Source organism: Phaethon aethereus (assembly GCF_964289735.1).
Source record: "Phaethon aethereus genome assembly, chromosome: 2".
Taxonomy (NCBI): Eukaryota; Metazoa; Chordata; class Aves; order Phaethontiformes; family Phaethontidae; genus Phaethon; species Phaethon aethereus.
The window spans coordinates 64,100,408-64,115,399 of NC_138582.1; positions in this window are offsets into that span (position 1 = coordinate 64,100,408).

A 14,992-nucleotide genomic window follows, 5' to 3' on the forward strand; every position below is an offset into this window, starting at 1 on the left:
CTATAACCACTTCCAATGTTTTTCATCTGGTGAAAAACTATGGAAACCAATGGGGGCATCTGGATATTTACAACAAGACCATCTATAATACAGCAGAGGTTCAATCCAATTTTGCAATAAAAGGTCAAGTTGAGTGATGAGTTTGCAGTCATGACTCTGTCGCATATCAACTCTCACCTTGTTCAGGGAAACACTTATGATACTTCCATGAGCTGTAATTTTACGGAATATTTTCTGAAATTAGTTTTCTAAGTGAGTGGAAATCTATTTGTTCAGGAAAAAAGAAGCCATTAACTCTACCAAATAGATTCTACTGCTGTTAAAATTTGCATATTTTAGGGCTTTTATTCTGAATAGAGTACAAAAAACCCCATTTATTTTCAAAATTATTCCAACATAAATATAAAATATTATCTCTAGATGATTGGAAAATTATGATTTTGTTGTCTTTTACTCCAAATCTGTGTTCTTTTTGCATGGATCAAAGAGATTATGCAGGAGGGATTTATTTTTTCCCAACTAATACAGACCGCAAATGATATAAACCCAGTATTTTATTTGATTCTTCATTCAATACACACAATTTCTAACACAACCCCCCTCCCACCCTAGTATCAAACAGTTACTGAAGAAACTCAAAATAAGCTTTGGTATGAGGTCTGGAATATCTGAAAAAGCAAGATATTATTATAACTGTTTGCCTAGGTCAGCTCCATAAACACTGACGCTATTTCCTATAACTACAGAATGGCAAGTTACCTTACAGCCTACGTCTTTCCCTCTTTGCAACTTTTGGCCCTCACGCATTTGGTCATGGTTTGCAACAGCATGTACAAAGAGCATTGATTACGGGCTTTTATAGTCCTGAGCAGCCATGCGGAGTGAGGAGAGGTTCACTCTGCACACGTAAGCCCGGACAGCTAGAAAGGTAAATAGGCTTTTTGAGGAAATATAACAAAAGGTTTTAGCTGTTCTGATCCTTTTCGCCCTGCACAAAGGTGACTAATAATGCGAGTGCTTATGAAGCCAGGAGGTAAACAGTATTGGGGAACTGATCCAACTAAAAGTAATTTTCTGGGTAACGTTTTGGCTGGATTGATTTCTCTTATCTGATAGTCTGTTTGCACTGCTCTATGATTCTTGGGCCAACTGGCAATGTGAGGGCAGAAACAAGTGGCCAGTGTATTTTGGGACCAGGTGGCCATTAAAGGAACTAGATTAAAACCTGCTGATACTGATTGAATCACTGTGACCTTTGCTGTCAGCAAACTCTTAACATTCACTATCTTTTCTCTACCTGGGGTAGTTACCCCACTGCTTATTTTCAGTTTTTTGGGTTTTTTTTTTCCAATTTTTCAATTTAACAGCAAAAAAAGACTTTGGATCTTTTACTTATTTAGCTTGCCATTTGATTTTCCCTGAAGCAGCAGGGGAGTGAGAATGAGTTGAGATGTGGGTGTTGGACAAAGATAATTTTTCCTAGGGTGAGATGCAGGGAGAGTCTGCATCAAAAGAAACCTTGAATAACCAAAGAATGTTTGTACATGAAATAAACTATTCTTTAAGCTGTTTGTGGGATACACAGTTTAATGTGATTTACTACCTCACGTTCTCTGTCCCTGAGCTTTTCCATGCCTCTTTTTCCCCACTTTTCTCCCTGTCCTCTGGGATGAGGACACTGAGATGGTGGTTTTGTCACCTTTCTTGTGATACTTGTTAGACCCTAAAACTCATGAAATGAGAAGTTCATTTGCCTCTGTCTTGTTTCTGCAAAATTCATGCTTCTTTCCATTGGTGGCCAGAGGTACTACAGATAAGTTAGATAACAGAGCATTTAGCCAGGACTAAAGGGAAATGAGAAAGGATTCCCTCTTTTTGGGACCAGTAAACCATTAGGGCAGCTCACTGAACCTGTTGAAAACATATCAAGGGGTTAGAACATTCTTTGCAGAAAATACACCAACTCAAACCTATGCAAGTGCACGACAACATGCTGACACAATTCTGACCTTACATGGGAGAGTAGATTGTGCACCATAGCTTTAAACTACAAATTTTGAGCTGGGTTGTGCACAGTAGGAAGCGTATCTTCAATGGCCTTGCTTGGAGTCACTGTGCATGTAACTGCAAGAGCAGCAATGCTTTGTGTTGTGGGACAAACAGCAATGTTTCTGGACACCCAGTAATGAAGGGTACCTGATATTTACAATAACACCCCATTGCTGCGAAAAAGTCACAAAATGTATCCTTTATGAATATCTAACTGTATCACTGAATCCACTTTAATCCTGTATTACTGCAGTCTACTGTATCCTGAAAAGACTTTCAAACTCAGAACAGTACTGACAATTAAGCCATATGCAGAGGCTACACAGGAAAAAACATAGTAGTCTTGATTCCAAGTTACCCATGCACTACACATTAAAAGAACTGAATTACTTTATTTCCACTGAGGTAGAGAGGAAGAGAAGTGCCATGGACTGTGCCAGTCTTTGTGCTTCATTCTACATCACAGCTCACAAATGAAAGCAAAAACTCATGCCTCAGATGCATTAAAAAGGAAAAATATATGTATTTTTATACTACATTCTAAAAGTCCTGTTCTCTAGGAAGATACTAATTTTGGTGGAATTTTCTGTCAGGTGAATAAGACTAAAATGCTTCATTTTTTGTTGATATTGATATCCTTATCTGGCTGACCTACCATTGTGAGAATTTTTGCTCCAGCTTCTATATCTTCACCACAGGTGTATTTTCTGGATGCACTGCTGTGCTTGAAGCAGATACGTGATTCTGCTGACATTGATAGATCAGGCAAATGTAGAAAGTGTGGTTTGTCCAAGAAAACTATCCCTCTTTATCACCTCCGACTTCTACTACATTATTCATTCTTTGAAATTTCTGTACTTTGTTATTTTCTACCTGTGAAAATTTCCAAACACAGATTTTCTACGTCAGGTATTTTCTTAGCTCCATTAGTTATCAACTGTTTATGATAAATATTCTTTTTATTTTTATCTCTCTCCCATGTGGGACAGAAAGTGAAGGGACCTGGGTGTCTTTGGATGCCTTTGGATGTCTAGACTCTCTAATGCCATCCGAGTTAGTATCAAATGTCATTTATCATAGATGGAGAGGAATAGCAGATTCTGGGTGATTCATATGACCTATTTAAATATCCATCTTCAGATGATGTGAAGTGGCTCCTGGTATCTCTGAAGTCCAATGTTTCTGAGAGCTGTAACCTGGAAAGGGAAAAAAGCAGATTCTTGTGTCACCCAGGTAGAACACAGGGAGATAAAAAAAATTTTATTAAAAGTTACATTTTAATTTATGGCTATAAGTAGGTACTCAAAGCGAGAGTCATAGAAAAGCCTTTACAGGGAATGAAAGAAAAGATGTAACAATTTTAAAATTTTATCTTGTGACAATACTCCAATAAGTTTTTTTGATTGATGTTCATGTAAATAGGCACAATGTTAATTTCTGCGTGCCCCGCCCCCCCCCAGTTTTAAAATGCTTTTGCTCAGAGTTTTGTCTCACTTGGAATAGATAGGTTTTTCTTCAAATCCATGCATTAGGAAGTCAGTTGCCTGAAGACGGAAGAGGTGGCTGAAGGGTTTGTGCTGTGGTCCCCTGAGATTAAATGTTTTCCTGCATGTCTAGTCTATTTTGGTTTTAGGACTTGCTGTCCTTACATTCCACGCTGCCATATCAGTAATTTTGCTTTTACAGTTTGACCCACATCTGTGAAGAGACCCTTCTTGTTCCAAAATAAACAAGAATTAACTGTGTCAGAAAAACTTGACTGGATTTGCTCAAAACATTCACCAGTGGGAAATATGTCAATAAAGGAACTGTCTTATGTATCATTTCTTCTCTAATACCAGCTCTAAGAGCTACATCCTGTTTCATGATTATCCAGAGAAGTTTATGAGCAGTTTATCTCTTAAGCTCATACAAGTTAAATATTTGATGTATGTAATCTTTAAATGAGCATGTGGAAATGAGGAAAAGAATGCAAAGTATAATAAAAAAATTCTTCATGGATTATATTTTGTTAAAATACATCATTGTAATTAACCACATTCAAAATCTTTTAGATTTCTACAGGACCGAGGTTTTCCTCATACAGAGATAATGCATTGATTGTAATCCTGACCTTAGTCTTTCTCATTGTAAAAAAATAATATCAGCTTATTAAAATGTGATCTCTTAATAACAGTATTGAATATAAAATGTTATTTATCTCATGAGCAGATAGCACCCTCATTGTTAAAAATTACACCAAGATTCATATTTACTGTCCAACTAGCTTATTAAGAATTTTCCAGGTCAGAAATTTACAGGGAATTCTCCAGATCCCATTTACAAGTCCAAACACATCCTGGGCTGCATCCAAAGCAGCATAGCCAGCAGGTCAAGGGAGCTGATTCTGCCCCTCTGTTCTCCTGAGACCCCACCTGGAGTCCTGCATCCAGCTCTGGAATCCTCAGCATGGGAAAGACATGGACCTATTGGCTGGGTCCATGGGAGGGCCACAAAAATGATCTGGGGGATGGAACACCTCTCATATGAAGAAAGGCTGGGAGAGAAGGGGCTGTTGAGCTTGGAGAAGAGAAGGCTTCAGGGAGACCTTCTTGCAGCCTTCCAGTACTTAAAGGGGTCTTATAAGAAAGATGGGGACAGACTTTTTAGCAGGGCCTGTTGCGCTAGAACAAGGGGCTTTAAACTAAGAGAGGGTAAATTTGGACTAGATGTAAGGAAGAAATTTTTGACGATGAGAGTGGTGAAACACTGGCACAGGTTGCTCAGAGGGGTGGCAGATGCCCCATCCCTGGAAACATTCAAGGTCAAGTTGGACGGGGCTCTGAGCAACCTGATCTAGTTGAAGATGGCCCTACTCATTGCAGGGATGGGGTTGGACTAGATGACCTTTAAAGGTGCCTTCCAACCCAAACTATTCTATAATGTTATGATTCTATGATTGTATGAATAGACCTAAGTTTGAACTGAGTTGGAAACCCAGGACCTTATAGGGAAATAGAAAGTAATAATTAATGCAGTGCAACATAACTTCATTATTCAACTGTATCCAAGGCAACTAGTGTTTGCTGCATATATGAGCTGTAAATAGTCATCTTAAATGGACAAGCACAAAACTGATAGTTTATCTAAAGCCAAGAATGAAAATACTCTTTTTTAACTTCAAATATTTAAAAATGCTCTAAATTTATCATTCCTTTGGACCCTTGATAACTTGTTCAGTGGGATTTTATGTGAGATAATGCTAAGAGTTGTGTTAAGACACAGAATAAGAAGGTATTTTCATGAAAGTTCATGAAAACATGGAGTTTTAATCCTCGAATAGTCATCTAAAGAGAAATATTCTTTTAAATGACAGCCACATGGATTTGGTTATTCTCTGTTGGTGATAGTTCTGAACTGATAATGAAATTACTTTTCAGTAATTAATACTTATTTCGTAACCAGGAAAAATAAAGATACATACAAATGAGAACTGGTTTATTTGAGAACTCAGTGTACTGAGAATCTATGGCTGAGATTCAAACTGGGAGGAAACTACTCTGTTCTGAAGGAAAAAAAGTTGCATACTTTGATGACTTATATTATCCTCAAGATAAGAAAAAAAAATGTACCAAGTCTTTTTATGTTTCGAAATTGAAAGTGGATTTTTCCCACTGCTGGTAAAGCCAATTTGCAACTACGAAAATAAGCTTTTTCTCTGTTCTGTGGCAGACTTAGGAAAACACCAAAGCAGGGAAAAATCACACTCTTTGCCACATCAATATTTCTGAGCAGGGATGGACTCGTATATTCAAAGGGAGTAGTTAATAATGAAGATGCTTCAGTATTCAGCAGCCTTTCTCATTTCCAGATTTTGTAGTATTTGTCACTAGCCATCCCTGTTTCTGCTTTACCCATCATGGTTTCAAACAAACAAAGAAACAAACACACACACACACACACAAAACAGTTTCTGAAAGACTTAGTCCACAGTTTGCTGGAAAGCATGACAATACGCAAAACATATATAGGCCTGTTAGGAGATATGTAGCAGTTATAGCGCTGTTAGGATATTAAGTACAAAAAATCAAATGATTTTTTACTGTATAGAGGTACATAAGTAGAAATAATTTACAAATTATAAGTGGTAATGTGGAGAGCGGCTGTGTTCAATTTACTTCTGCGTTCCAAATCTGCATTTTTGAATCAATCTCACGGGCAGAATTTTTTCCCCCTACAGTCTATTTTCAGGTATATTTCCCATTCTTTGCCTATAAATGACTTGATCATTGAAACTCCTATTATTTCCTTTTGGGATAACATTTAATATTACAATCAGCTTGCTTGTACAGAGTACTTTAAAGGTTTTTCTTTTTCTTTTTTTTTTCATTATCTTTATTTTATTATAATTTACTTAAATTTAAAAAGGTTTTTTTACAGGTTTAATATATATTCTTTAAGGTAACATTCATAACATTTCTTAAACTGTTATGAACACTTATTATTTTGTTATATGAAAAAGAAACAGTAATGCAGTAAAAGTAAATACCTTGTGTTCTGAGAGATAGCAAGTCACTGTCACAGGAGGGAATAATTTGCAATGAATAATTTATTCAATGATTTTTGCCATTTTTTAAGATATTCCTGAAAATTGATAAATTGCAGTTTTTCAAATTTATTATTTGAAGCTGTCTGCTGAATAGTCCCTGTGAAGACATGTAACTTATTCATAAGCATATTGTTGCAAATATTTAGTAACCAAAATTTGAATTTCAGGGTTTTTTTATAGGCTATTGCACCTGGTGCATTGCCTGCTGAAACCAAGAAGAACCATTTCACTGGCATTTGTGGGCATTGGACTGTGGGTAGGTTGTATGACTTCCTCTTTTAGAGAAAGTGAGATTTCGGTGTCAAGTTTCTGATATATATACCTTGTTTGTCAGCTTGTACATACACAAAATTCTGGTGTGTTTTCTTTTCTGTGGGGAATATTGCTGTTAATAATAGTAATTCCTCTTAATTCCATGTCCTAGACGGTTGCTGAAGTTTGAGCACATAATGGGGTAGGTTTGCTTTAATTGTATACTCATAAATACGTATTTGTCTTTTTATCTATGTATTTTTAAACTATTTAGTCATACTTGTAAAGATCAGTGTTTCACTTATGCTACTGAGAAAATTATTGGAATTGGTTTGCCATCGTGTGAAGCCTGTGCTGCTATTGCAGTTCAACACCACCTAGGGATGCTGCTATATTTAATGGGATAAATTGACAAAAATGTTAATAAACCTCTGCAGACAAATTAATCCATCAGCTGAATTTACCTTTCTAAAATGCCCTTTGTGAAAATACCTGCGGGTATACCACACAATTAATATAAGACACAGGCACCAACAAAACTTTAAAAGGCTTAGTTTTACAAAACAGTTTTTTAAATGAAGTCTTAAACATGGACTGTCCTCTATTTCAAAGTGCATAAATAAATTGGGCCCCAGTACTGAAGTATGAAAAAGCAATCTCTAAGAAATTTTTTTGCACGTGTTTATAAGCATATTTATAAACTGCATTTTGATGAATGAATGGAATATGGAAAATTTAAAAACCCTAACCCACCATTTGATTTAAGTGATTAAAATCTTTAATTAGGAGAATAATGTTCTAAATACAAAATAAGCAGAGCTGCAGAACTGTTTGAGGCACAACATGTCTTCACAGTTGACTTGCACACCAACAAGAATTAGCTTGAGAAACCAAGAACAGAAAATTGCAACATATAAGTTAAAGCAGAGAAAAATAGACCCCCCTGAACAGTATGAGCTAATATCTCTGTAGGTGCCCTCAGGAGCCCAGATCTGAAGTGCTCAATTTCAGAGGCGGTAACAAGGCACCTTGATTACATGACTGCTCTAAACTTCTAAATAAATCTCAGAACTGCTCCAGCTTCAAGGTTAGACAGCTACCTGAAGGACAAAGAAAACTCCCACTGAGATAAGGGGTGGTGATATCTGACAGTATTTTCTTTGCTATGTCTTTGGTAAGCTTCTGAGGTAGAGGCCAGGTCACTTGGCTACCCCAAAACAACTAAGAAAAAGGCGGTTTATTACTTAGCATGTTGCAGAAAAGAATTGCAATCATGGCATTTTAAGTAAAACTTCTGTGACTGATGGAAACCCTTCCAGTTTCATCACTAGTGCTCTGAATAACAGTGTTCCCTTCTGAGGTCTCAGAGCAGTACTAAAAAAGAAGTGGTGCCCCCAGCTCTTCTACATGAAGATAGACAAAGATTGCTTTCCCCAAACTTCTGTGGCTTGGTTTCATTAAAAAATGCAGTCTTACTGCATTGGGAATTCTTGTGTAACTATGGCATCTGTTTACATAAAATATCCACAAGGATGATCGATAAGGATGAAAGATGTTTATAAAGGAAAAAAATATGAATGGCAATGAAAGCTTTATTTTCACATTTGTAAACAAACAAGAAAATTAAGATCTGACAACACAGCAGTATACTAGACCTGAAACATGCGTGCAGAAGCAGATCTAATGAGCCAAATAAATCCAAGGAGTGAAATATTTATAGCCACCGAGCTGGCAGGGGCTGATGGGATCCACCTGCTCCCCTGTCAATGCATGTGAACACATCGTGAACACAGACGCACCTTAAATGTGTTCAAATGAAACATAAAATTTGTCTAATTATCCAATCATTATGCCAAAAACATTTGAAAGACATAACCAGTGAGGAGGAGTGCTTTTGCATCACCTGGGGAGAGAGAGGAGGAGGTTCATAATGATTTTTATTTTACTATGTCTGTTTTCCTTCTAAGCAAATGGGAAGATTTTGGGGAATTATTTCAGTAGATGGCTTTTAAACACAGAGGATCAGTTTGCTAATTACAGTCCTAACAGGAGAAGCTCCTATTTCTGAAAGGATTTCTGCCCTGGCTCTGGGACTGGAGAATGAAGGCCAGGAGCTGACCTAAGCTCTGCCAGTTGGCTAAAGGCATTGTCACCACATGGAGAGGATTTTTGGGCAGGCACATGTGGCACAGTCACAGCCCATTGTGATTCCCTCCTCGTCTCCTGAGTGTGATGAACAGTTAGCAGCAGAAAACAAATTTCAAGTTTTGTATTTTAAAATAGATTTTTAAAAATAGAATATTAAGAAAATTAATAAAAATATGGGAAGGGAAGAAAACTGACCCAACACAACTTTTCTCTATTACTCACTTTCTCCCTTTGCTCTTAAACCTTACAAGAGACAACTTTTAGACTGAATTGTTTTATGTAAGAGTCTCTGAGGCTCAGACCAGTGAGATATTTCTGTTTCTAATCTGGCAGAACAACAAATACCTCTGCAGAGGTCTCTGATACCCACATGCCTTCTGCAGCATCTCTGTGTCATTCTCAATCTCAGGAAGTACATAAGGTCCTTTTCTCTTTCTCTCTTGGCTCTATTCTTTCTCTTGTCCATTACACCTCCCATACTTCACACATTTTTTTCCTTACTAATCATTTTCTCCTCTTTTACAGGAACACCCTGAATGTGTTTGCTCTCTGCCTTCCACCTTGTCCTAGATAGTGGTGGGGGAATGATTGCCAGATTCAAGATAGTACAATTTCTACTACTGTCAGGCATTTTCCTCACAGTACATTTCTTTTTGCTGAGCCCAGACACATCAATATTTGACTTGATGTTTGAAGGAGGAAGTTGCATGCATCCATGAGACTTTCAAAGGCAGCCTTTCAGTCAGTTTTAGTGGGCTGTACAGTCATTGCAGTATTACCAGTACATAGACCCAATCTGGAGGGAAGACACCCCTGCCTCTACGCTCTCCTTCTTGACCAACCCCTGTAGATAAAAATTCTCTTCAGCATTTGGATCTCCAAATACTTTATTATTTAAATTTATTCTGCAGGAGGACGTTTGTCCTTCTTAACACTGTTTCAGAAGAAATGGTTCGGCATATACTGCAAGTTTACCAAATGATGAGAACCTGGAACAAATCTAGAGTGGGACAGTATATAAAGGCAGCAACTTTCAATGGAATTTAATTTTAGAGTATTTAAATAGTGTAACACAAGAGCTGCAGGAACCTGTGAGATCCAGAATGTGTTTGATGATCACCTCATATCATAAATATTAAATGTTGGTAATTATTTCCAATTTTACAAGAAAAAAAGAAAACATAATTAAAATCTCAAAGATAAAATGCTCAGCTGGTGTTAAAAATAGTATGAAGGAAAGAACTGGGATTTTTTTTCTTTTTCTTTCTCATGTATTGCACATGTTTTGTTCATCTTTTTCAGGGGATGTCTTTCTTTTCTGGATGTAGATATTTATTTGTTTTAATGTATTTTTCAGATAACTGCAAAGCTGAATCCCTAAATGTTTGGACAAGTGAATAGCTTTCCTAGTGTGAAAAGTTTCACTGAAATCCCCATCTACCATTTTTAGTCAACAAGGTTATCCATGAACATAAAATTACTCAGATATATAAATACTGACAGGCTTGAACACCACATTTTACATTTCACAAATAGTAAAAAGTAAAAATTATAAACATGTTCATAAAATAATAATGTCTGATATCTGAACAGGGGATCCTACATGGAAATGAAAGCAATTTCACACGTTTTAAAATCTGGAAGGATCTGAAAATATATGCTGCCTTCCTGGTTTTTTATTTCTTTTATTTAGTTTACACTTTCTGTGTCTGTTGATGTGCCTTCCCAGGAGAAGAGAACAGAGGTAGAGGAAAAATATTTTTTACTTTGTACTGCTTTTGGTAATATTTCTGGACTCCCAGCACTCCATTCTGAATAGTTTTCTGACTTCTTTTCCAGTGACAGTCTTTGACAGACATCTCCTTACCTCAGGGAAAAGAATAAAAAAACCCCAAACAAAATGATCCACCCTACCAATGTGATAGAGGGGAATAAATAGACATAAGGGTTTATGTTTTTTCCCTCTCTCCATCCAGATCACCTATATTGTTTGTCAAGTATACAGTGTCTGTGTTAGCTGTTCCCTTGCAGCTCTTTGCACTCTTTGAGCGTTCTTTTATAGTTACTGTATCAAAGACATGGAAAATTTTTCTATAATTCAGTTTACAGTTCCTGCAAAGCCTGCATGAAAAAATGGCTTAATGTCTTGAGGAAGGGAAGCATTTATCATGTAAAGTTATTAACATCTTTGTTTGCAAAGGAAGATTTTTTTTTTACCCTTTATGAAACAAAGTTTTTGCTGAGACTCATAAAAATGTTTCAAGTAAATTGTGCTCCCTCTGTGCTCAACACCAGATTTCATCTGCTGCCCTGCAAGAGATGGCATCTCCTAGGTTGTCTTGCAAGAACTGCAAGGCTCAGCCAAAACAGAGCTCAGTTGCTTTGACAGCGAACATCTGGCAAGCTGCATGTTTGTTCTATCGGTCTTTTAAATAAAATTAAAATATCACAAAGCTCGGTAAAATTTGTTTTCAAGCTATCAATGACTGGAGTGTCTTTAATAATCTATTCACTGTAACATGCCACAGTATGTTATTTCATAAGTTGCTCTAAGAGAGGAAAGACATTGCTTGGATCATTCGAAATATCATTTGACATAATTGTACTTTGACATTTGCCAGGCTTATTTCACAATCAAAACACTTCACTGCTAATAGGGAGTAGAGTTCTGACATCAGGGTCAAAATACATGCTCCTTCCAATCGACTGGGTTTGCACAAACTTTTTTTCTTTCTACTTCTTTTTTCCTCCCTCTTTTCCTCCCAAGAGCCTGTAGGAGATTAATACCTGATAGTTTTCATTTAATTTAGTCTCCTAGTGATTTGTATAGAGTTCATCTGTCTTACTGCTGCAATAAAGAGTGGTTTTGAGCTACCAAATGCCTTGCCAGTGTCTCTAAAGGAAAAAGAAAGGTTAACTGAAGCTTGTAGTGCTCAGAACCAGAGATGTGGCTCTGCACGCTCCAACAGAAGGAAACGTTTAAACATCTGCTTGAAGACTCTACTCAGCAAAAGACTCTGCAGATCTCAGTGTCTCATGCACTGTGGCTGAACATACTTTCTGCTCCACTTGAATATGTGCTGAACAGTGTGGAAGTAATTATCTTAATTCAAGTGGAATGTACATTTTTCTGAAAGGAGTGGAAGAAAGTGTCATACTGGGGCTTAAAAGTTGCGCTGATAAACATTAAATGTATTATCTGACAAAACATAATACTTCTTGTCACTGCATGAAAAAAATGACCAGACAAATATTTGTGCTTTTTTCTTTCCCCCTGATGACAATGCTAAATTGCTTTTAGGTTTGGGGTATAAGTTCTTCCCTGCAAAAATTACTCTTGAATTTATTTTTCTGCCTGGGAAAAATATCTGAAACTATTATGAATAGCATATTTTATCCTTCAGGAAGCTCATTTAATAAAGGTTTCAGTGAGATAAGAAGAAGGAAAATGGGAAAATGACTCTTCTTTGGAGGTGGGTTAATCCTGAGAAATTGAGTTAGGGGAAGAGAATGTGAACTATAATATAATTAGTGTGATACTAATGTGGTTCATGTCAAGTACCATGAAGAAAATTAGAGGTGTTATGCAAAAGGAACACATATTACCTTCTCTTCTCTTCTCTAATGAACTAGAATAAAAATTATTTGAAACTACTGTTTGACCTTGTGGCATCATGGGCTTATCCTTTTGCAGATGTTGAAATCCAAGTTCAGTTCATTGGCCATCAGAGCAGTATTTGCTCAAAGAGCTGTACTGGTCTCATGTTGGGACATCAGTTTCTAAGATCAGCTCTATTAAAGTAATGTACATCAACCATAACATCTGGGATTTCATCACAGGTTTTATTTCTTATCGGCTGTAGTTTAGAGGAGACATTGGCCCTCCACTGTCCCGGGGGGGGCTACTTTTCTTTTTCTATCTACATCAAATCACACTCACTGAGATCTTATTCCCTTGGCAGAATGATTCTGTTTGTTAAAGAAGAAAACAAAATTTTAGTTTTAAGAAGAAATATTCATTAAACAAAGGATTCATAAGTGTGAGTTGATGTTGTTATGGCATTGCACGCATGTATTGAATCTATCTTTCTGTCTACAATGTAGGATATTACTTCTGCTGTTACAAGCTTTTTTTTTTTGCATAAATGATATGAATAAACATTGTCTCAATCAATGTACTTATACTTGTTTAAAAACACTTCAAGACCTGTTATGCATCTTGTAGAAAGAGAGACAGACTTTGCTGGGTGTCAGACACAGTTATTCTATTGGCTTAGTTGAAGCATTGCAATACCATTTTCACCATTATGTAAGATAGCTACCTTTACAGTTATTTCATAAGAATTAAGATGACTTGTGATCTTTCTTGTTTTCTTCTTTTTTTCTTTTTTTTCCTTTCCTTTGGCACTAAAGTAAAATAAAATTCAGATTGCTATGATTGAGAAAAAATACATTGATAAGTTTTGTCACATTTTTTGTTTTGAGTAATCTGTAGTTTCTTTCATGATGCTTTCATAAAGGCATCACGTGTGCACACAAGATGTACCATTGCAAAAGATGATGTGGTAAAGACTAATTATTATTTAATCATATGTTTCAAAAGCTGCCTATATTTTACCAGAGCTTGATTAATCTCAGTTTGCTGCCTTACATACATACTTTGAGGAATATATTGTTACTGCTGAAGCCAAGAAAACTCAAGATTTTTTTTATTCTTCTCTTCTTTATGCTGAGTTGACAATTCCTTGTTTTAAAATGTATGAACAAGTCATGACTGTGTAACTAGTGTCATTACACTAAATGACACATAACACACAGAGCAAAATCAGACAAGATTTTTCTAGGATTTTCTTCCAAGAAGAAAAAAGGGTAGTAAAAATTTACTCTTGATAATCCTATAAGGGGTACAGGTTTTATCCATAGTTCTTTCTTAGGGTTAAATTTATTATTAAAATATGTATCGGAATTCTTTCTGTTTGTACAAAAGTTCCCCCTACTACTACAAAATCCAAAGATGATTTGTCATGTATTACTGGTGAAATGGGCAGATTTCTTATAAACCAAGATACACAGAAAAAGAAAAAATATTGTTTTCGCTGGCCCTAGTTCTTGTGGGGGAATTCAACCTACCGGACATCTGCTGGAAGTATAACACGGCAGAGAGGAAACAGTCTAGGAGGTTCCTGGAGTGTGTGGAGGATAACTTCCTGATGCAGCTGGTGAGTGAGCCCACCAGGGGAGGTGCCTTGCTGGACCTGCTGTTTACAAACAGAGAAGGACTGGTGAGAGATGTGGTGGTCGGAGGCCGTCTTGGGCTTAGCGACCATGACATGATAGAATTCTCAGTTGTGAGTGGAGTAAGGAGAGGACTCAGCAAAACTGCTATCATGGACTTCCGGAGGGCAGACTTTGGCCTGTTCAGGTCACTGGTTGAGAGAGTCCCTTGGGAGACAGTCCTGAAGGACAAAGGGGTCCAGGAAGGCTGGACAGTCTTCAAGAAGGAAATCTTAAAGGCGCAGGAGCAGGCGGTCCCCATGTGCCGTAAGAAGAGCTGGCGGGGAAGGCGACCGGCCTGGCTGAACAGGGAGATTTTGCTGGGACTCAGGGAAAAGAGGAGAGTTTATCACCTCTGGAAGAAGGGCGAGGCAGCTCACTTAGAGTACAAGGATCTCGTTAGGTCAAGCAGGGACAAAACTAGAAAGGCAAAAGCCCAGCTAGAGCTCAGTCTGGCCACAGTCGTAAAGGATAATAAAAAATGTTTTTACAAATATATTAACAACAAGAAGAGAGGCAAGGAGAATCTCCATCCCCTACTGGATATGGCGGGGAACATTGTCTCCAAGGACGAGGACAAGGCTGAGGTACTTAATGCCTTCTTCGCCTCAGTCTTTAATAGCCACTCCAGGTATCCACAGGATATTCAGCCCCCTGAGCTGGAAAATGGGGATGGAGAGC